Genomic DNA, 25248 nt, shown 5'->3' on the forward strand with positions numbered 1-25248 from the left:
TGGCCCTATGGGAGGACACCAAGTGGATTCTGTTTTGGTGCTAAAAAATTATTTAACAAACTAAACGCCTCCACAAACAATGAAACTCTGATCTCCAACACATCAAACCATCGCTGAACTGTTGGGCCATAGTAATTGCTTGGTATATCAATGCCACTGGTCATATTTATTGGTTAACAATTTATTGTTTGGCATTAACGCTGGGATGAAGGGCCAACCTGTCGGGCGCGATGCTTAGTTTTATGCGTTACAATGTGACCATGGTGAAAACATTGGAAGGGGCACGTACGATGGGCCAACAACTTGTGGTTTCATTAAATGCCAAATGATTGATGACACATTGATCAGGGGCTGGGTGCGCACATGGCCACCCGTTTAAAAAAAATATATATATACTAAAAAACAACGTCGAATGTTATGCCTACACCGCTAGATCGAACCTGGGACCTCCAGGTTCCCATTTCAACACGCCACGAACAAGCCAAAGGTCATTTTGTTGAAAATTTTACAGAGAGATACCTTTTCATTTGAGTAGTTTGCATACAGTTTGAAAAAGGGGGCATATTTGCTAAAATTTTAACTTTTTTGAGCTCAATAAGAGTCTAGATAGGGGTATTTGAGTATTGTGGACACAATGGTAGTGTTATTTTTGCATATTGAAGCTTGTATGTTGAAGTATTGAGAATTTGAGCATATAATAAAGTGGTCACCATTGGAAGCTCAACCCAGATACATAGCCCAATAAGCGTGAACTTCGTTATCAATTTGCATGCGTTTTATGCTGCATTTTGGTCCACTTTTAACTATTTAATTTCTACAAATTAACTTAAGTTTGTGTAGTTTTGCAACCACAATCCATTGCATAAAAGACATAAAATAACTTGCAAATTATTTAACAAAACCCGCACTTTAAAATTGGATAAGTAGAATATAAAAGTGGGAAGAAGTAATCAGAGGTTGGAACCTAGGGGTTTTGGGTAAAGATGAACCTAAGATCCCTAAACACTAATTAGTAGGAAGAAAGTTGTATATACAATTAGCACAAAATAAGGCATGGAGAGAAGTTCAATAGTAAAAACAAAAGATAAATGCATGGGTCCTTAGAGTAAACCACTCACTTAAGAAGTGTGTAAAATGATTTTGTTGTCTTTGAACATTAGAAGGTTGGATAACCCTTTTAAGAAAATGACTGTAACTATAGTTGTTGATGTTGTGAAACTTGATATGCTCCTTTTATTATAAGCCACAGGGAGAGGGGATATGAGTGTTTACATATTGAAAAATAGTATTTTGTTGTTATTGATGCTTTTGAAAATTCATGGGGTGCCATAACTAGGCGGAGATCCATTGCTTCACTAATAAATCCTTATTTTGTTGTATTGGGATTACACATTATCTTCAAAGTTAAGGATTTGGGCCTCAATATTTTAATGGTAAATTAGTATGACCCATATGATGAGAAATAAAAAGAATGGGAAGAGTTTTTTATGATCAAAGGAGACCTTAATTTTACCAGCCCGAGTTTTGAGGAGATTATTTTAGATATAACTTTGAGTAGGCCAGGTTTGTTGATGTAAAATTAATCAATGTACTCAAATGTGGAGGAATAATAGATTGGGGAATGATGATGGTTTGAAATAATTGGAAAAATTCTTAATTACAAAGAATTTTTTTGAGTAAAGTAGATAAATCTACAACACAGGTTAGTGATGGAGGAGGATTTGGCAGTAGTCCCATTTATTTTCAATTAGGCCTTCTTAATGATAAGCCTATTATCCTTTCAAATTTAAGATAATTTGGTTAGAGGAAAATGAATTCTAGAATATGATTAAACAATAATATAAAGGATTTATTGGCAATCTAAAAACATCACCACGTGTTCAATTTGTAGAATATCTAAAAAAATTAAGATAAAAGTGATTAAATGGGTTGTGGAGCATTTTAAATCTAAAGATGGTGTATTAAATGTAATAGAGGAGGATAAATGAACTTCATATGAATAATTCAAAATAGGTATTGAATGAAGAGGAAATATTTATACTAGATGAATTAGAAAGTAAGTTGTGAGGGATGATAGTTTCCAAAGAAGCAAAGTGAAGATTAAAAAGTAGGGTGATCTTGCTTGAGAATGGAGATGCCAATACAAAGTTCTTCCATAATTTTGCAAACCATGGAAAAATAGTGAATACAATATGGGAAATAAAAGATGAGGCAGGTTTTGGAGTTAGAAGCCATGGAGAGATAAGAAAAATAGGAGTTAAAACATTTTCAAATTATTTATCAGGACTTTAAGTGTACAAGCTTTGCAAAAAATCTAAAAATAGTGTCATTCTTTCCTAGTTTTGTCATTAAGGAGTAGAATGTGAATATTTTTAGAGTTCTCAAAATAGGAGTTAAGGGAAACAATGTGTTTCTTTAAGAAGGATAAGAGTCCAAAACTTAATGGACGGATTTTCAAGTTATTTCTTGGTTTCTATGAGATGGTGGAAGAGGAATTTATTAAGCCTAGTTCAAGATGTCAAGAGTTTGTAAACAATTTCCAGGAGATTTAACTCAACTTCCATAGCTCTTATTACGAGAAAAGATAATCCGAACACTTTTAATGATTTTATATTTCCTTTATCAACAATATCTATAAAATGATAGCAAAAGGTTACAGTGATAAGACTCAAAAGTGTGCTTTTAGGAGTGATTTCATTAAAGCAATTTGGGTTTATGGAAGGCAGCCAAATTCATGAAGCTATTGATACAACATATGAGGGATGACACTTCATAAGAACTAAAAAGAATCTAAGAGTGATTTCATTAGATCAATTTGGGTTTCTGGAAGGTAGGTAAATTTATAAGGCTCTTGGTACAACATAGGAGGGATAGCTAATTATGATCTCAAATTTGGATCCATAAATGGCCTATGACAAAACAAATTGGTTGTATTTGAGGTTATTATTGACGTGTGTAGATTTTAACCTCTAAATTGTGATTTGGATTATGTAATCATCACTTTGATAAAAAAAATTCTTTAGTGATTAATAGGACAACATCTATATTTTCAAATCCATCTAGAATCTTAACATAGGGATATCTACTATCACCTTTGCTTTTTCTCCTAGTAGTAGAGGGTTTGATCAAGACTTCCATGGAAGAAAAAAAGAAGGGAAGCATCCAAGGTATAAGTATTTGTTTTGTTCTATTAACACATGTTATATATATGGATTACATATTGGTATTCTTTAATGGTGTAGAAAGAGAATATAATAGGTTTTAAGAGATTCTTAACATTTTCTACATGCCCATTACAATTGGAGTTGAAGGAAAGAGTTCCAAGAGAAGTTGTGGGTTTTATTAATAGAGAGTATTTTTCATTGGGATTCCTTGATGGAGAAAAATAAAGCTCATGTGTTTTCTACAATTTGTGTAATAACCCTCCTCTACTAGAAGTATTAATATTGTTATTGTTTGCTAAAACTGAACTATGATGAAATAAAAGTCATGAAATATGATGACATAATTATGTATATAAATGTTTTATTAATAAATGAGTAATAAATTGGAAACACTTGAAAATTGAACACTTGCAGATGAGATTCTATATATGATAACCTTTCCATGATAAGAATTCTAGAAAGAATTATGGATAAACTTAATGGATGGAAGAGAAAGATCCATTAAGTGCTTATATGGAGACAAATGTTAAGATGGGATTGGCACAAAGCATCGATGAGGATGAAAGCGAGCTTTTGTTAAAAAAAGAGAGCCTAGGCTAGTGGTTTGAAAAAAAAACCATAAAGCGGGACTCCACTTGAGAAAAATCCCACATGGAAGGAAGGCATAAAATGCTTATTACAAGGATCAACAAGGTTTTTTATAGCTTGGCAAATGAATCTCTGCTTGGGGGTGAACTGAGGATAAGAAATTATAAGGTTGGGAGGAGAACAATGTTCTATTTTCAAGTGTGCCTATTTGCATATTACTGGTTTAGCTATGATTTATTTTGCTATATCATTGAAGGTTAGAAAACACTGGTTTGTTTACTGTGCAACCATAATTTAGAATGGCATGCAAGATTTGATGTTGTGATGAGCATCTGGATTATATTTATCATAGTATTTAGGAGAAGGATTGTTAATATTATTCTGAAGCTATACAAAAAAATATTTCTATAACTCTACCAATGAAATATTTTGTAACATTATTAGTACTTTGGAATTCTGAAACAGGATGCCTATGTATACCTACAAATATCTTCTTTTCCATATGCTAACGAACTATGGTTCTAGAGTAAAGATTTTATATTGTGAAGAGTAACAAATATATATACATATATCATAGTATTAACATTAAGCTAGGAATTGTAAGTATTAAAGAATGCTTGGTCTACAATAGACCTCGAAAGAAGAGAATTGCGCACAAAAAAATAGATCAGTTTTTAGGTCCAACATTCGTAAGAATATTCTCTATTTTACGATTAAGAGCTAACTATGAACCTATTTTAAAAAGGAAAAGAAAAAAAAGAAAAAAGAAAAAAACAACATTTGCACGGCAAACCCATGTAACCATAGTAAAGGTATTTGTTGCATAGTGTGCTATAAGTCTAAGGCATTAGATTGTATTGTAATGTGAAACAACACTCATAGAGTAAAAATGAAATTCCGGGTAAGGTTCCTATTGGTGGTAGCAGTTTATTGTAACATTTTGGCATAAACTATAAAGGAGAAACAAATCAATGAAAATGAATATAAGATCTTGGGTTGATAATAGGATAAATTGAGGTAACCATTCGTTCCCCATATATAATCGAACAACAACCCTCTATAGAACATAGGTAATTACTACAACTGGTTTTAGTAGTGAAGAGTCATGCTGCTCTTAAAGCAGTAGGAAATCCGAGGATTGCAATAAACACAGGAAGCTGAGCACAATTTATGAACTGGAGGGTAAATTATCAATTGTATTAATAGATAAATATGTGGTGAAGTAACCATTATCGACACTAAATGACAATAACGATTTAGCCAATCTGAGATTGGGTTAGAGAGTCTCTTTTCCCTTACTAGCGACAACCAAGGAAATTAAAAAATAAATTATGTATATGTAACACAAGAGTGTTGTAAGCTAACAGTAACTTAGAACAATATGTAAAGTAAATTATCCCGAGATTATTATCAAGACAAGAGAATAATTCTAGTATAAGCCAACATCATGAAATTAGAGATAGAGAAAATTTACATTAATACCAACATCATTAAACTACGAAGAACATATGCAATGAAGGAGATATGTATAAACATACTTCCTGGTAAAGTAAATACAATGACAAGGATGTGTAATATGTCCTTGTGGAAATATTTATCCAGTTAAATCAAATACAACACAACGTAAAACATGGAGGATAAAATTTACAATGAAAAAATACAATCAAAGGCCAGTTATAAACCACCATTCAATTGTAAAGGAAAAACTTAAACTGGGGAGGTTTCCATAGTGCAGATGATGGCCTAGTGCCTGGCCATGAGGGTTGTCAATAAACTCGTTTAATCCAGTTACATGCAGCTAACTCAGGAAAAGAAAAACATAGTATTCCTTAGCATACAAAACCCATCGAAACGGAGGGATTCAACTGACCTAGAGAATAACACCGAATTGCAACTGGTTAACATGAGAAGGAACCTTGTAAGCCATGAAATTGAAACTTGGTTAAAGAGTCTCGGAGTCTGCGGTCCAAAAAAAACCAAGAAAGAAACAACGACAAAGAAGCAGAATAGATAATGCTTGTTAAACGAATAAACACTGGAGTATATAAGTAGAGTCTAAGACTAAATTTACCTGTTGGAAGAAAAAGAAAGTGGAGGAGAGCCTAGTTCCAACTTTATTTAGGAATAGAAAAAAATGGATTAGTATTAATATCATGTATCGAAAAAAACTTTCCTAGAGAAATCTCAGAGACACAAGGAGAAAAATTGCTACCTGGAGACGCCTGGTGCAGAGTTTATGCCCCATGTGAAAAATCCAATGAAGAAGCCACGCAATGAGGTGTCGCGAACCCTCAACCTTGACTGAATGACAATGGAAACCAAGTGAACTGCATTCCTATACAACATAAACAAAAGGGTAAACAAAAATGGAAACTATCTGTTCAAATCTTAAAGGGGTTTAGCGCACAGTAGATAAAAAAATAAATAAAAAAATTACGTGTAACAACTTGCCATGCCCAACCCTATGCCGCCACGGAAGAAAACCTTTCCAGGAGATGCCACCTTGCATACTGGGTACCAAAATCAAAGGGTTGTAACTTGAAAACAATAGCATATGGGTTCATAGACAGCCCTACGAACTGTGCAGACATGTGTACATATAACCAGTAAAAAGAGAGGGAATTTTCTCTGAGCGACTGGGCATGACATATGGGGTTACAGTTGAGCCCATACTATAGCCAAGGGAAGCGAGAAAAGGGTATCACCTTGGGCTCCCTCAGAAACCAAGCAGAGGTGCTTAGCGAGCCTTCAACCCAGAACACGATGGCAGAAATGACATAATGCGAGTGAAGGTTAGGGTAAAAGCAGATTAGGGTTGCAAGTTTTGGTTATACAGTTAATCTCCCAGTAGAACCCATCACCATTGTTAAACGAATATCAAGGAAAACCTGAATGCATCACATGGGTGCTCCATCTCATTGCGTGAAGTGGGTGATGTGGCAGATCGAGACTGGCTCGGTTGGTAAGTTCTAGGTGGGATAAAATAGGTCCACTAGTAAACAAAGAGCACAAGGTACCTTGGATAAGCCATACGACCATGGGGGAGGGCATAAACACATATTACCATGGAACATAGCCATTAGCATTACCCTCATGCGATAACCAATGTGGTCCTGGGTAAGGATAGATAACGATTGAAGGGGTACAACAAAATTTATAGCACATAAGTATAATAAAGGTATCGAATTATGACAAACCACTAGAAATATATTCACACATTGATTTCAAGCACTAACAAAGAGATGTGTACCCTTATAAGGAACTAAGGTAAAGGTTAGGACATGGTAACAACATTATAATAATTAAGAAGCCAACATCCAAACATATAAGGTGGAAGCGACCTTTACTTCCATAAGGCATTTAAGTCAAGGCTGAGATGATTTGAGGAATGCTAGAAGAGGATGTGTGTCATGGTGACAGTAAGAGAATTACTGCTATAGATAAGATTATTTAGTCTAGAATGTTAATGTTAAATAAAGTAAGTTATGCTCTAACAATTATTTTTTTTGGTTATGATGTTCTTTTTTTTCAAATGGGAGATATGATAGATGGTATCAGAGCCCATGTTCTCCACTAGGCCTTAATGAACCACCACAAAGAAAATAAAAGAAAAGGAGAAGTATAATAAACTAACAAGTAATTTTTCTATCTAAACAACAAGATAATTAAGCTAAGGACATACTCAACAAGATGGCTGAAGAAACACCTGTCATCCCAGCAGGGGATGGTCTATATGTGGAATTGGGGGAGGGAGCTACCCCAACCACTAATCCATTCATGGAAGTCATACAAAATCTGCAACGAGAGTTGGCACATTTAAGAGACAATAATGAATGTATGATACATGCCAGCGAGGAGAAAGGATGGAGAAATCAAGCCAAAAAATAGTGGAGCCAAAGGTATTGAAGGAAGAAGGGACAAAACCTGAAAAATTTGAGAGTGAAGGGGATTCATGTAGAACTTATTCTCGAAAATATAAATAGAAGAGATAGACAGAACTCCAAGAAGAATTTCGGAAGATTAAGCCCCCTACTTTTGATGGGGAGAAGGAGGAGGATGTGGAAGCCTGGTTATTGAATATGACCAAGTATTTTCAGGTTTATGATTATGAAAGAAATCTGAAAGCCAGATTAGTTATTTATCAATTATAAGGCAAAGATGCTTTATGGTGGGAAGAGGTGAAGAGTGTACAATTGCTGGAGGAAAAAACAATATTATGGGATGAATTCCGTAAACAATTTAAGAATCGCTACTTAAGTGAGCGATATTATGATGACTGCGCCAAAGAGTTTCATGAGTTAAGATTGGGACAACTCACCATGGATGAGTTTGTAGCAAAATTTACAAACTTACTGAGATATGTCCCATATCTCAAGGAGGAAAAAGCTAAAGTACAACGGTTCATAAACTTCTTGCCTACAATTTACAAGGAACGAATCGAGTTTGATAACCCAAAAAAAATGGATGAGGCTGTGAGAAAAGCAAGGTTATGCTACCAACAATTTAAAAGTAAGGGGGAAGGTTCCAAGATTTGGCAGAATAATGATAGGATCAAGTCAAAATGGGAGGCAGACGACATAAACCAAGATATCTTAAGAATTTTGGCTGGACCACCAACGGAAAAAGTTTGATAAGGTGAATGTAAATCAGCAAGCACATTCCCAAGCGGGGTAAAAAATCATAGATTTGAATGTTAAAAGAAGTAATGGAGACAAGGAGAAGGGATCACTGAAATTTTGGGGGTGTGGTGAACCTCATTTACTAAGGGATTGCCCACAAAACCCCCCACTTTGTGCAAAATATACAAGTTATCCATGAAGCTACTACAATGAATGAAATTGCTAGGAGCATTAAGAGAATAAGCACAACCTTGGAAGATAGACAAGTAGAACATCAGTCCACATTGATTGAGTTAGAAGGTACTCTCGCCAACCAATCTGTTTCTATTTTAATTGATCCCGGGGCTAGTCTAAGTTATGTTGGACTGCAAATAGTGGAAAAATGTAAACTGAAAACTGAAAAATATAAAACAGCTTGGCTGGTGCAATTGGCAATAGGCACCAAGAGAAGAGTCACTAGCCGAGTGAGACAATTTAAACTAAATTTAAATGGTTACTTGACAACAATATATTTAAATGTACTTCCCCTTGGGTCTTATGATATATTAATTGGAATGGATTGGCTGGAGCAACAAGCAACACTTATAAACTGCCTATCAAAAATCGTGACCTGTGTAAATCCACAAGGACAAACTCAAACCATTCAGGGTGTGCCAAAACCAATATTGGTTAGGAAAATGACAAACTTACAAATGAAGAAGATTTCCCAAAAAGGAGGCCAAATATTCATGGTTCATGTAGAAGAAAATGAACAACAAAACAGAGAGCTAAAATTGAATACTGTCCCAATCATTAATGAATTCCTAGATGTTTTTCCAGAGGAGATTCCCAGTTTACCACCCCATAGAGATATAGACTTCTCCATAGACTTGGTACTTGGTGCAACCCTAGTGTCTAGAGCACCATACAGGATGAGTCCACTAGAGTTATTGGAGCTGAAGATGCAACTACAAGAGTTGCTAGATAAAGGATATATTAGGCCTAGTGTATCACCATGGGGAGCACTTGTACTTTTCGTTAAAAAGAAAGATGGCACATTTAGAATGTGCATTGATTATCGCCAGCTAAACAAGCTAACTATAAAAAATAAGTATCCCCTGCCTCACATTGATGATTTATTTGATCAAGTAAGGGGAGCCACCATCTTTTCCAAAATCGATCTAAGAATAAGATATCATTAGTTGAGAATTAAAAATGAGGATATTTATAAAACAACATTTAGGACCCGATACAGGAACTACGAGTTTGTAGTGTTACTGTTTGGCCTTATGAATGCCTCGATAAATTTCATGTGTTTAATGAACAACATACTCAGTAAATATCTAGATAAATTTGCACTAGTATTTATTGATGATATTCTGGTATATTCTAGAAATGAAGAAGAACATAAGGAACACCTAAGGCTGGTGCTGCAGACTCTAAGGGAAAACAAATTGTATGCCAAGTTTAGTAAGTGTGAGTTCTATAAAACTAGAATACAATATCTGGGGCATGTCATTTCGAAGGAAGGGTTAGCAGTTGATCCAGATAAGGTGAAGGCCATGGTTAACTAGCCTATACCCAAAGATGTAGCTGTTGTCTGGTCATTTATGGGACTTGCAGGATATTACCGCAGGTTTATTGAAGGCTTTTCCAAGATAGCATATCCTATTACCTCTCTACAGAAAAAAGGGGTAAAATTTGAGTGGACTGCCAAATGCCAGAAAAAATTGATAAATTAAAACATTTACTCACCACAACTCCTATTTTAAAGCTTGCAGATCCAAACAAGGAATTTACAGTATGTACGGATGCATGTATGGAAGGGCTAGGAGGATTTTTGTTACAGGATAATTCTGTAATAGCATATGAATCAAGGAAGTTGAAGAACCATGAAAGGAATTATGCTGTATATGATCTGGAATTAGTTGTTGTTATACATGCCTTGAAAATGTGGAGGCACTATTTGTTAGGCAAGAAATTCACTTTGATAACAAATCATTTCAGCTTAAAGTATTTATTTAGTCAACCAGACCTTAATGAAAGATAGGCTAGGTGGATGGCATTTCTCAATGAATTTGAGTTTGATATTAAGCACATAAAAGGGAAAGAAAACAAAATAGTTGATGCTTTAAGAAGGCATGCTTACAATTTAATGGAGGTAACCGTTAGTAGTATTAAAACATAATTCCTGGAGCAAATTAAAATTTCTATGCATAAGGATCCAAAATATTTAGATATGCAACAAAAACTACAAAAAGTCATGTCTCGGGGTACGTAGAAAATGCTAAACTGCTGACTTAGAGAGGGAAATTATATGTACCCAATATACCAGAGTTGAAAGAGATGATACTTGATGAGTATCATAAGAATCCATTTGCAGGACATCTGGGATACCAGAAGATGATCACAACATTGAGGAAAAATCTCTTTTGGCCAGGTATGAAAAAAGAGGTGGCATAATATTTATCAAAATGTATAGAGTGTCAACAGGTTAAGGTCAAACATCAGCACCCTGCTGGGCTGCTGAATCCACTACCTATTCTTGAATGGAAATGGGAGATAATATCCTTATATTTTATCACAGGATTACCATGAACAAAAAAACAACATGAATCCATTATGGTAGTAGTGGATACACTAAGTAAGGCAACCCATTTCATACCAATACAATCCACCTATGGCAACACAAATTGTTAATATATTTATGAAGGAAATTTTTTGACTACATGGAGTGCCTAAAATGATAGTATCAGATCAAGATGCCAAATTCACCTCAACCTTTTGGAGGGAATTATTTGGAAACATGGGTACTAAGTTAAATTTCAGCATGACATACCATCCTCAAACGGATGGACAAACTGAAAGGGTCAACCAAATTTTGGAGGATATTCTTAGAATGTATGTGATGGATAGACCTACCAAGTGGGAAGACTTCTTACATTTAGCTGAATTTTCATATAATAACAGCTATCAAACCTCTATTAAAATGAGCCCCTTCAAGGCTTTGTATGGTAGGAAATTCCATACACCCCTCAGTTGGAGTCAACCAGAGGACAAATTGATTTTGGGGCCAAAATTATTGCAGGAAATGGAATAGACTGTGTGGAGAATTCAACAGAATGTTAAAGCAGTGCAAGACCAACAAAAGAGTTATGCAGATAAGAAAAGAACATACAAGGAATTTAAAGTCGGGGATCACGTTTATTTGAGGGTGAAACCCAAGAAAAGCACTCTGCGTACAGGGACTTGTTCAAAATTATCCCCACGGTTTTGTGGACCATTTGAAATTTTGGATCGAGTCGGACTTGTAGCTTACCAGTTAGCTTTTCCTAGTTACATTAAAGTTCATAATGTCTTTCATGTATCTTTATTAAAAAAATATGTACATGATAGTACTCATATTATTGATTGGAAAATGCTACAGGTGGAACCCGAAGGTGACTTCTTGGTAGAACCACTCCGTATTCTAGACAGGAAAGAGATTTGGCTCCAGAATTGAGCCGTCGTTGATCTGATTTAGAATATTAGTTTGCAGTGCTAATATCTTCCTCAAATTATAAACAAAATTCCTTCATTGTGCTTAAGATTCATCAATTTTTGCAAGTGAAATGAAGAGTTTTTATGTTAATTTTATGAGCAATTTAACATAAACTAGAAACTGAACAACAACATAAACATGTAAAAAACATCATAAAAAATACATCACAATAAGCACACAATAAAGGAGTTCACTCCTCCTGGGCTACGTCTCCTTGGTCCAGTTTCTAATGGCTTGGGCTTCTCTATTATGCTCAAAAGTGTAAAATTCTGCGTCTACAATGCTAAAATGCTTTTGAAACCTACTCCAATGAGTCCAAAATGCCCAAAAATTGTTATCTAGCCTCTTTTTGCATCCAATTTGTTGGAAAACTAAAGAATTTATGACTTCTCCTAGTTTTTTCACTCTTCGTTTCGCAAATTTCTCCACATTCGACATGAACCCACAATTTCGTTCCAAAAATCCGGTAACCGAGCGAGAATTTTGCCACACGGTGGGCCATAATCCGTTGGCACCGAATGTCCATCACAAACCACAATCGGCAAGGACCGACAAGCTTAAGGTTACGCGGTGGGCGATTGAGAGATTGCGATGTCGCGGACCCGATGAACCTCTCTCATCCAGGAATTTATCGCAAATCTCAGTTTAGTGGTGCCTCAACGGGTAATCATAATGTAGGCCTTTGCACCGTTGTAATTTGCAATTACGATATCATATCGCAACCCAAACCTGCCGGGGCCGATTTTCCTTAATGCCTTCCCTTTGTCAATGTGTGATTGCGATCTATCGCATTGTGCCTCTGACGAATTCTTGAAAGCCTTTTTGCTTGCCTTATCGCATCACAACCCTTCTTTGCTCGGGGGTTGATTTTTAATGCCGACCTGCCTATGATTGCAATTTTCAACATGCAGGGGCCAATGGAGGCTTGCCACTTAGCGCCTCCTCATTCACTGAAGGACCTTTCCAGATCATCCAATCCTACCATGTGAGTAGGTCAAACCTGATCTTTGAATTGCTCTAAATTCTGCATACGAGCTCGGATTTGAGTGTCATTAAGACTATTGGAATCATAATGAGGAGCTCTTCGATCTAAAGCTAAGTTTAATAAGATTATGAAACTTTTATTTTTGAGCCTAATTTTGAGAACCTAATCAGTCGCTCAGGTTAAGGTGCAGTGGAGGCTATTTACTCCCGAGGAGGCCACCTAGGAACTTGAACAAGAAATGCAGTGAAAGTATCCAACATTGTTGCAGCAGACAAGAATTGAAACATAAACACCAAGGATGGTGTAAATAAAAGGGAGGGAGAATGTAATAACCCTCCTCTACTAGAAGTATTAGTATTGTTATTATTTGCTAAAAATGAACTATGATGACAGAAAAGTCATGAAATATGATGAAATAATTATGTATATAAATGTTTTATTGATAAATGAGTAATAAATTGGAAACACTTGAAAATTGAACACTTGCAGATGAGATTCTATATATGATAACCTTTCCATGATAAGAATTCTAGAAAGAATTATGGATAAACTTAATGGATGGGAGAGAAAGATCCATTAAGTGCTTAGCTGGAGATAAATTCTAAGTTGGGATTGGCATAAAGCATCGTTGAGGATAAAAGCGAGTTTTTATTAAAAAAGAGAGCCTAGGCCAGCAGTTTGAAAAAAAAAAACCACAAAAGCGGGACACTGCTTGAGGAAAAATCCCACATGGAAGGAAGGCATAAAATGCCTATTGCAAGGATAAAAAAGGTTGTTGATAGCTTGGAAAATGAATCTTTGCTTGGGGATGAACTGAGGAGAAGCAATTCTATGGTTGGGAGGAGAACAATGTTCTATTTTCAAGTGTGTCTAGTTGCATATTACTAGTTTGACTGTGATTTATTTTGCTATATCATTGAAGGTTAGTAAAGGCTGCTTTGTTTTCTGTGCAACGATAATTTAGAATGGAATGCAAGATTTGATGTTATGATGAGCATCTGGATTATATTTATGATAGTATTTAGGAGAAGGATTGTTAATATTATTCTTAAGTTATAGACAATTATTTTTGTAACTCTACCGATCAAATATTCTGTAACTTTATTAGTGCTTTGGAATTCTGGAACATGATGGCTTTGTATAACTACAAATATCTTCTTTTCCATATGTTAACAAACTGTGGTTCTAGAGTAAATATTTTATATTGTGAGGAGTAACAAATGTATATATATATATATATATATATCACATAATTAACATTAAGCTGGAATTGTAAGTATTAAGGAACAAGTGGTCTACAGTACACCGAGAAAGAAGAGAATTTCCCACAAAAAAAGAGATCAGTTTTCAGGTCCAACATTCAAAAGAATCTTCTCTCTTTTACGATTAAGAGCTAACTATGACCCTAGTTTAGAAAGGAAAAGAAAAACAACAAAATCTTCATGGAAAACCCATGTAACCATCGTAAAGGTGTCTATTGCATAGTGAGCTTGAATTCTGAGGTGTTGGACTGTACTGTGATGTGGAACAACACTCATTGAGTAAAATTGAAATTTTGGGTAAGGTTCCTATTGGGGGTAGCAATTTATTGTAACATTTTGGAATAGATTGTAAAGGAGAAACAAATCAATGAAAACCAATATAATATCATGGATTGCTAATAGGAAGAATTGAGGTAACTATTCGTTCCCCATAGCTAATTGAATAACAACCCTTTATAGAGCAGAGGTAATTGATACAACTGGTTTTAGTAGTGAATAGTCACGCTGCTCTTAAAGTAGTAGGCAATTGGAGGATTGCGATAAACACAGGAATTTGAGCACAATTTATGAACCAGAGGGTAAATTATCAACTGTATTAACAAATAAATATGTGGTGAATTAACCATTATCGACACTGAATGACCATAATGATTTAGTCGATTTGAGATTGGGTTAGAGAATAGATTTTACCTTACTAACAACAACCCAGGAAATTAAAAAAAGAAATTATGTATATGTAACACAATAGTGTTATAAGCTAATAGTAACTTAGAACGATATCTAAAGTAAATTATCCCGAGCTTATTATCAAGACAAGAGAATAATTCTAGCATAACCAACATCGTGAAATTAGAGACAAAGAAAATTTACATTAATACCAACATCATTAAACTGCCAGGAACATATGCAATGAAGAAGATATATATACATATACTATTTGTAAAGTAAATACATTGACAAGGACGTGTAATATGTCCTTGTGGAAATAGTTATTCAGTTAAATCAAATACAACACAACGTAAAACTTGGAGGATAAAAATTTACAGTGCCAAAATACAATCAGAGGCTGGTTATAAACTGCCATTTAGTTGTAAAGCAAAATCTTAAATTGGGGAGGTTTTTGCAGTGCAGGTGGTGACCTAGTGCCTGGCCATGAGGGTTGTCAATGAAATCGTTGAACCTAGTTACATGTAGCTAACTCAGGAAAAGAAAACATAGTATTCCTCATCATCCAAGATCCATTGAAACTGAGGAATTAAACTGACCTGGAGAATAACACCAAATTGCAACTGGTTAACAGGAGAAGGAAACCTGTAAGCCATGAACTTGAACCTAGGTTAAATAGTCTTGAAACACCTGCAGTCCAAAAAAAAAACCAAGAAAGAAACAACAACTCATAAGCAGAATAGATAACATTTGTTAAACAAATAAACACTGGAGTATATAAGTAGAGTCTCAGACTAAATTTACCTGCTGGAAGAAAAAGGAAGTGGAGGAGAGCCTGGTTCCAACTTTAGTCAAGAAAATAAAAAAGGGGGATTAATATTAAACCTGTGTATCGAAAACAAATTGACTAGTGAAATCTTAGAGACAAAAGGAGCACAATTTCTACCTAGAGATGCCTGGTACAAATTTAATGCCCCATGTGAAAAATCCAGTGAAGAAACCATGCGCTGAGGTGTTGTGAACCCTCAACCTTGACTGACTGCCTATGGAAACTGGGTGAACTACATTCCTCTACACCATAAAAAAAAAGGGTAAATAAAAATGGAAACTATCGGTTCAAATTTTAAAGGGGTTCAACGCACAATAGATTAAAAAAAACAAAAAAATTACCTATAACAACTCGCCATGCCCAACCCTATGCCACCATTGAAGAAAACCTTTCTAGGATATGTCACCTTGAATACTGGGTACCAAAATTGAAGGGTTGTAACTTGAAAAGAGTATTATATGGGTTCATAGACAACCATGCGAACTGTGTAGACATGTGTACATATAACCAGTAAATAGATAGGAATTTTTCAGTGAACGAATGGGAATGACAAAGGGGGTTACAACTACCCCCATACTGCATCAAGGGCAAGCAAGAAAAGGGTATCGACTTGGGCTCCGTCAAAAACCAAGAAGAGGTGCTTTGCGAGCCTTCAACCTAGAACACAACAACATAAATGATGGAATGCAAGTAAGGGTTAGGGTAAAAGCAAATTAGGGTTTCAAGTTTTGGTTGCAGCGTTGATCTCCCAACAGAACCCATCGCTAGCATTAAACACATATCAAGGAAACCCTGAATGCATGACATGGGCACCCCATCTCATCACGTGAAGTGGGTGATGTGGCAGATCGAGACTGGCTTGGTTGGTAAGCTTCGGGCATGATGAAAGAGGTCCACTAGTAAACAAAGAACGCAAGGTACCTTGTATAAGCCATACGACCATTGGGGGGGGAGTAAACACATATTACCATGAAACATGTCCTTTATCATTATCCTCACGCGATAACCAATGTGGTCCTGGGTAAGGATAGATAACGATTGAAGGGGTACAAAAAATTTTATAGCGTACAAGTATAATAAAAGTATCAAATTACGCCAAACCATGAGAAATATATTCACCCATTGATGTCAAGCACTAACAAAGATATGTTTACCCTTATAAGGAACCAAGGTAAAGGTTAGGACATGGTAATAACAATATAATAATTAAGAAGTCAACATCCAAACATATAAGGTGGAATCGACCTTTACTTCCCTAAGGTATTTAAGTCAAGGCTGAGATCATTTGAGGAATGCTAGAAGAGGATGTGTGTCATAGTGACAATAAGAGAATTACTGCTATAGATAAGCTTATTTGGTCTAGAATGTTAATGTTGAATAGAGTAAGTTATGATCTAACATGTATTTTTTTTGGTTCTGATGTTTTGTTTTTTGAAATGGGAGATATGACAATTTGGAGAGGTCATTTTATATCGTAAAATCCCTTTATGAAATTCAAGGCAAACTTGAGCACAAGTACATATAACAAGGTTGTACTAATGGCATTGAGGTGTTTTCTTAAATTTCCTAGTGAAAAAGAAATTGAATGAATATAGGCCGTTGAAGACTCATTGATTGTTATTAACTAAATGAAAGGGGTCAATCAAGTTCAAAATGCTACACGAAGACCATTTAATGCTGATCTTAGGAATACTCCAACATTTTTTATATACTATACGAGGAATTGAATGCCATGGTTGATGGGCTCTTAAAAAAAACTCAACAAGTTGATACTAGAATCATGCTAATAGAGAATTCCTTGGATGGAGTAATCACCTTGTGCACACAATTATTATTTTGGTGTTATTGTCATAGTTAACTAATGTTAGTTGTTATTTGCTATTATGAAATATTAAGATCCATGCTTTTGTTTTTATATAAGGTCTAGGAAACTAGACAAGTTACTATCCAATTGCAAGAACTTCAAGTAGTTGGAGGATTTTACTTTCATACAATGGATCTTTTAGTATTAATGGATGTTGATGAATCTACCTAAGGCTTTTTTGCAAGTTCTAAAAGCACCAAGGCATTGCAAATATCGTTTTTGGTATGAATATAAATTGCATTCTTTCCTTTGGAAAGGAAAAGGTTTGTTGATATGTAAAACTTTAATAATAATACTTTTCTAAATTTTTTAAAAATAATAAAAAAAATATAAGAAAATTAAATTAAAATATCTATATAATATATGTTTTTCTTGTGCCACAAAAGAATGGACAGAAAATAGCATCATGAACTTTGCAATTAAGTAATCAAAATGAAAAATTTCGATAATATTCTAGAATGCATAATCATATATATTATCATTTGAATTTATTTTGATTGATTTTAGCATTATTGTTATTGGCTTGAGGATAACATACTACATAGTGGAGTAGGGATATGGTTTTTGATGCACTACATTAGGTATTGTTGTTTTGAAACTCCCTGCCCTCATTATGTTCCATTATTGACTTTATTCTCTACTTTGATTTTCTAAATGTGTTGCAAAGGTTCTAAGTGATTGATCATGCTTGTTAGAAGTCTACAAGGCACTTTACAATCATAATTTCTCAAGCCAAGGTTGAGTTTTTTTTACTGATGTAAATATGGGGTTATTCACAGAGGAAGTGATTGTAATAATGGTTTTACCAAATTGTGTTCATAAAATTTATCCTTAAAGTCTTTCATGATGTAATAAAATCCCTTCTAATTATATTTTTGTGGATATTTAATTAATTGAACTAGTAAAGTCAAACATTACACACCACTAGGATGTTTTTCAATCAAGTTTCATTGCAGTCCACTATCAAGAAGGGAGCTTGGGAAAAACACATTTGGCTCTATACAACTACTCGTTCCATAACAAAATTATTTTCTATTTTCATTCAAAGAAGAAAAACATTGGGTTGGAATTGTTTCTCGAGGTCCTTGTATTTGTCATAACACCTTAGTGGTTTTGTCTGCATGGGATGAATATATTTCAATTAAGTGGTGTACCTAGTCATGTGGACCCACCTACGTGGAATACATGTGTCCCCATATTAATGTAATGATATTTTCTCCACATCGACTTGTTTTTCTGAGGTGGTTTAGGTTCCCACCCTAAGGTATCTATGATTTAATTGCTCAATAAGAGCTCAAAATGAGATTAACTGATCTCTAATAATTCTATAGCTAGCGAGCAAGATAATAATGACACCTCTAAAGAGAAGAAGGAAATTTATCCCAAGATTTATCATGAAGTAGTGAGGCTCACTATGATGAAACTTTCCAATATTCACTATGATGAAACTTGCTAATATTTAGTTTTTGAATATTTTATGGTCATATGTCATGAATATAAATAAAGCATATTGTTGGGATACTTCATGAGTTGTGTCACGATAAATGGCTTAATCTAAGCATAGATGAAGGAGGTATTAGAGCATCATGAGTGGATTAAGAAAAATCCAAAAGTTCAAATAAACATTTTCTTCATTTTTTTTGTTATTAAAGAACACAAATGTAAGGACATTGCCTCATGTAGTCCCTACTTTTATGATAATGCACTAGGTTTTCTTTTCCCATTGGTTAATTATTTTTGTGTGAACCATTACACTCAACTAGTATTCTATTTTGTTTGTGTATATTTTCTCATACTAGCTATGCAATTCTTGTGGATATCTCCAAACTCTTAGGTAGTTTTATTTATCTTAATTCAGAGTACTTCTTTAATTCCCACCACTGGGGGAGGGTTTGTCTCAAAGTCAAATAGTGAAAAGACTTGAAGGATTTTGTGTGCATTTGTGATGGTGACAAGATGTTTAAGTAACTTATGAGGTATATCAATTTTTCTAACTCCTGGTTTAGATGCCAAAGTGAAAACTATATGATCAAAGTTTTTCCATTTATGGATAATCTTATCACAACCCAATTACAAGTTATCCTAGTCGTTGATCTATAGTATATTTGAACATGTGTGAACATATATTATATTTTTACTTTATATTTTGTACTTTGGCGTAATTTGTAGTTTATACTCATCTATTTTAGGAAACATTGTATAGATTGATCACTTTCCCACTTTAATTGTTATAGTATAGACTTGGTCAACTCAAATCACTATCCTCAATTAAATCACTATATTTTCTAATTGCGTATTTTTCTTTATTATTCTCTTTTATGTGACTCTTTTACGATTATGAGATTTGTGCTCACATCAATTGGTATCCTTGAGAACTCAATATTTCATTAAGTAGTAAATTGTATTTTTTTAATCAATTCTATCCCTTGACTTTTATTCTTTTTTAAAATTTTGTTTGTTTTCCAGTGGTCATTGTTTTATTTGTGATTCCCTGTTTTTTGTAACAACCACGGGTTAGTAAAGTTAATCATGGAAAAATAATAACCAAGGTCATGGGACACTTATTCCAAGATGAATGTTGGGAAAAACATCCTAGTGGGTGTTCATTTGTTTATTATGGATAAGGAAATTAGCGAAGGAAATGGCAAAGACTTTGAAAAGGCAAGAGGCATTAATTGGCATTTTACCTATGAAAATAAATGAAATTAGGAGAAAAGGAAGGTGAAAGGTCATAGGTTGCGTGTGAGGAGGAAAATGAAGGAAAATAATGGAAATTGAAGAAAATAGAGACCTCATTGATAAAAAGGCTTTTGAGGATCATTTCACAACCATTTTGTCAGTTTTAACTTGGATCTCTCTCTCTACTCTCTCTCATACTCTTGGACACTTAGAGTATTATTGGAGCATTCTAGCATTGGAGGAAGCCTAAAGCTAAGGAAGGACAAATAAAGAAAAGGAAAGCAAAGATCAAGCAAGGAAGAGCAATATCTAGTGGCTACATCAGAATTACTTGCAGGTATCGAGTCGAATGTATGATTTCCTTGCTATTTTTGGCATGTACGGCACATGCATGTGTGTATTTGGTTCTCTTGCTGCCATTGACATGGGTTTTGTCATGTGTGACAATGGTTTTCAACCTTGTCTTTCCATTTCCATATAACCATGGTGTGATGGGGTTTCTATTACTTAGTTAAGCTGGATTTCCAGATGGTTTTAAAATTGAGTGGGGTGGTATAAGGAGGAAACACAAGACCTAGGAATCCCTAGAATGGTGAAGGTGGAATTTTGGTAAACCATGATTGTGTATACCATCGTTGGTCCTAGGAATCCTCGTTTGATGAATAGCGGATATACAGTAAATCCTAGAGGGTTGATTCTCGTTAGGCCTAGGAATCCTTGACCAGTGAATGGCAGAATATATGGTAAAGCCTAGAGGTGGATATAGAAAAATTCCTCATGGTTTAGGTGGAGAGATCTAGAGGAATCCATGCTTGTATAGGCATAGTGATCCTTGGACCGATATATGGTGGGATTGCAGTGAGGCCTGGTAGTGTATGTTTCTTGTTTGGGCCTAGGAATCCCTTGGCGGGATTGCAGTAAAGCCTAGTTGTATAGATGATGGATTAGGTCTAGGAATCCATTGGTGGATTGCAGTAAAACTTGAGTAAGCCCTGGTTGTTTTCTTGTAAGTTCCACATTCATGCTTGGAATATGGAACGGGGTTGATTGGCCAAAAGAAAGATTTGGTTCACCCCAATCTATGGTCGGGTGGTATCTGGCAGTGTCTAGATTGGTTGGATTTTGCATATCCTAATAAGAGATATCGCCCTCTTGTGTATTATGTGTAAATGTGCTTGTTATTTTTTTTGTAAGCTTGGTAGATCCTTCCATTTTCATTAATATATAAGAAAGTTACAACCACATAAAACTGGTTAGGTGGCCTCAACTTTCCCAACGGGAAACCAAGTCTATTGGCCACCTAACTGCATGATAAGCCATCAAGTAGAAAAAAGTGATAAGTCTTTCTACCCAAGCTATATAAGTTTGTATATCATGTCCTTGTCCATACTCTATTTTCCTATAAACATATACAACTTCAAACTGAAAATTAAAATCTATTCGCATATGTACTAGTCAAAAATTAAAAACCAACTATCATCCTATTCATCTTGATCAGGAGAAGCGGATTTGATCGGAGCCGAGTCCTTAGAATTGGAACCAGGAAACCCTGTTTGTGAGAGAAGACATGGGAAGTGATTCTTAATGTGGTCAAGGCATCCATCCTATTTTTTCATTTGGAATTGCAGTTTCTGGAAGTCCTGCTTGTAATTGGGGAAGTCCTACACTTGCTTCACCATGCTCACTGAAATTTTCTCTAGTTTCCTCCAGGGCCTTGCCAAGGAGGATTTTCATGATCTAATACAGGTACAAGGTCTATTTGAACTCGATCACCATTCCACAAGGTTTCCTAGGGTCCAACACCATTGCTCACCAGTCCTCCATCTCTATATATGCTGTGTTCACCTAAGGGTTCAGGTCGTATTCCCATTCCTTGATCAGTCTCCTAATTTCTTCATTGGTCCCTTCATAGTATGCTTTGGCCACTTCATTAATAAGGTTTGCGACTGGTTTATGACCTCTTATTCTGCCCGAAGAACTGGGTTGTTCCTCCTACTTAGTCGCTTGAGGCCTCCTACCATGACCCCTTGCCATCACAACTCGGTCCCGGTACTTGGTGAGAAAATGGGTGTTGCCAGATCCCTGTGTAGGTGGGGGTTCGAGCCTAGAAGCCCTTCGCTCCCAGGTGAGCCTACCTCCCTGCGCACCTGCCATGGGAGAAAGAAACCATAATTTCCTTAATATTAAACTTTGGCTCTCCACCACTCGCAGTCCCTACATCCAATCGAAGTCCTCCAACCCACCCAAGAATTCAATTTCTTTACCCCCAAGCCCATTTGCATAACAACCAGAAATAGAAATTAAGAGCCCACCATAGCTAGCTCCAACAACATTATAATAATTCCCAAACCTAGGGCGGTGTAACACCTCAATTGCGACCTCGTAGAAGTTCTTACACAGGCCATGGGTGCGAATCCAAGCAAGTTGTTACCATGCCTATACCACTAGTTATGTAGGGATGTAGGCTTCCATTCAACCTCATAAACAACAGTAAAGCATACCCTATGTGTAGAGCTGAAGGTGATCCAACCCCAAACCCAAGGGTCTTCAAACCAAGCTAGACAACAACATTCCCCAGGGCTGACACCACTATCCCATATCCCAAATAACCCCATTTGGGAGAGGATAATTTCATAGAAAACTGACATAGAGGCTATACCCATTAGGATAACATACTGCTGCCAGACTACTGGCACCAGAGGCTTCCACCATCCCAATTTACTCCCACTCGCAGACAATTCAACCCCATGCAAAACCCAATCCCAAAACCAGACACTCAGATGCATGGAGGAGGGGGAGAAGAAATAGTTTACATACCAGGTTACCCTCACCTGTAGCTGAAGAGTCCACTGCCTCTTTTAGAGCCGTTGCGCTTCTCTGTCTGTGGAGTCCCTCGTCCACACTACAATATCTTGGGTGCTGAAACAACCTACAAACCTCGCAGAACACTTGCCACCAAACTCAAACCTTAACATACTAACTCTGCCACCTTCCACAGCGGTATTATCCTTATGCATGCAAGGATCCACAACACCCATCACCTCGAGCATGCGAGGGGTGGTGGGTGTGTACCCCAATGTACTTTACATTAGTTCAAACTTGATGGGGTTTCCCTCTGGCTTGCACCCCGATCGGGGGGCATAATTGTGCTTGTTATTATGTGATTAAAAAGGTTGTTCTATTATTGTTATTCTGCTGGTTATAAGCATGGTTTATGACAAAATTGACTTATGGATCTCATAATGTTTTGATTAGTAAATGAATGAATAATGAATGCATTACCTAATAGATGATAATGCAACTATTATGAGAGGGAATTAGACCTTCTTGAAAAATATCAGATAAGTTTGAAGTCCCTATGCTCATGTGTTTATATGACATGTAGATTACATGTTCATGATGTGTTTGACGAAATGTATGTCATGGCTAGGCCTTGTCAGGTTAGGTCCTTGTTCAAGTTTTTCTTTAGAGGCCTTGTCATTATGTTATTTACCATTTCTGGAAGTTTCATGAAGTTCTGGACAGAGGCTTGAGTCCTAGCTCTTAAAAAGTGGCTTAGAATTCAGGGTGGCTAGCATAGAACTGCCTGAAAAAGGCCACAGTCGCATGGAGGCCTTGCTGTAAGAGCGATTGGAGGGTCTAAATTGGATGGAGGGCTTGTTATAGGAGAGAATGGGGGTATATTTTAGTCAAGAAGCAAGTTATCTCAGGGGTTGGACACCTGGAGGGGTTGGTTGGCTCCTAAAGGTTTGTAGAGTCCAAGAACTGCTTTACCTTGACACCCTTTTTGCCCATATTTCCTCCTTTTTCCTATTGCTATCATCCAAATAAATCAAATAAATATAAGGTTTTGTTAAGGTAAGAAATAATATGTCCTCTTTTTCATATTTTGTCAATATGCCTTATTGTTTTATTAAAGTTTGCATTCAGCTACAGAATTAACCTGATTTTGTAGCTAATCCACAAATCCACAACTACTTCCATTGTTGACAGGGTTCAAGTGTGCCAGCTCAACAAACGAGTATATGGGTAGATAGAGAATGATCCTCTCATGGATTTCTTCCTGTTTACATGAGCCAATCCATCAAGATGATCACACTATAACACGGTCAACCATGACAGTCAATGCAAGATAATGTGCTGGAACAGAGTCTGAGTTTCAAGAGATATTATCAATTTTCTTTTTCAATAGCAAATCAATGAATAAGCGATATGATTTGGTTTGATAAGGATTGTAGCAAAGATCCTTAGGCTTGAATCTCTCATGTTGTTAATTAAAAACTCTATAAGAACAATGGTCGCTCTGTGATAAGGGTGCACCACTGTATGTAATTTTGAAAGCATCCTGTAGAAAATATTTTCTGATTAATAGATCTTGGTTCATACATTTTATGTTTCATTGATTAAAGATGATGACTGCCTCGTGGAGGGCCCCTGTGTGTAGATCAAGTCTTTGATTCATTGCAAGTAGATTTTCTTTTATTTCTTACATTTAATTTGTGGATGCTCCATTTTTATATTTTTAGGATGCAGTTCAATGGAGTTTGCAATTAAATTGATCTCTGCATCAGTAATTTTGTTTGCTGTATACTTAGCGTAAATCAATCATTTCGTTTGCTTTCTACCTAGTATAACTCAGTCATTTCGTTTCATAATTTAGTTATTTCATAGCTTAGCAATCTCGTTCTTGTTTTACTTTTGCATTGAATGAAGTTGAAGTGGTTAAGAGTGACAATATTTTCTTAGCATCTGAATTCAAGCATCCTTCATTTTCCAATTTGATAAAATAGGATCTCCTTCACATCATTCCATGCATTCATAATTAGTCTTGATTAGCTGCAACATAAAAATCCAAAAATAATTAAAAACAATTTAACTGAGTATATTCATTAAAAAGAGTTAAAATGATTATTTAACCATCCTACAAAGCTCAATTCAATTGGATTAATTCTAGAAAAAACCATAAACAAATCTCAAAGATAATACTCTAATATAGATAGTAACATCATATTCATATTGATTCTAGATTTAGACATTAAACATAACATAAACACCTTAACGACATAAGTAAA

At 35.6% G+C, this 25248-nt stretch overlaps 1 long non-coding RNA gene across 2 annotated transcripts; it reads right to left on the minus strand.

The window, feature by feature from the left end:
- Positions 1 to 5963: 5963 nt before the first annotated feature.
- LOC149159186 (uncharacterized) lies at positions 5964 to 16479 on the minus strand. 2 transcript variants are annotated; one of them, XR_016261104.1, is made up of 5 exons: positions 15975 to 16479; positions 15751 to 15875; positions 15609 to 15649; positions 15404 to 15494; positions 5964 to 6087 (listed from the first exon to the last, which is right to left on the minus strand). It is a non-coding gene; the product is annotated as an uncharacterized LOC149159186 (long non-coding RNA). The 2 variants fall into 2 exon arrangements; XR_016261103.1 differs by lacking the exon at positions 5964 to 6087 and having other exon boundaries at positions 15044 to 15494; positions 15975 to 16423.
- Between the last annotated feature and the right edge of the window lie 8769 nt (positions 16480 to 25248).

This window comes from Pinus tabuliformis, chromosome 5_2 (genome assembly GCF_031772625.1).
Source record: "Pinus tabuliformis cultivar Carrire ecotype Pingquan chromosome 5_2, CPIR1, whole genome shotgun sequence".
Classification (NCBI taxonomy): Eukaryota; Viridiplantae; Streptophyta; class Pinopsida; order Pinales; family Pinaceae; genus Pinus; species Pinus tabuliformis.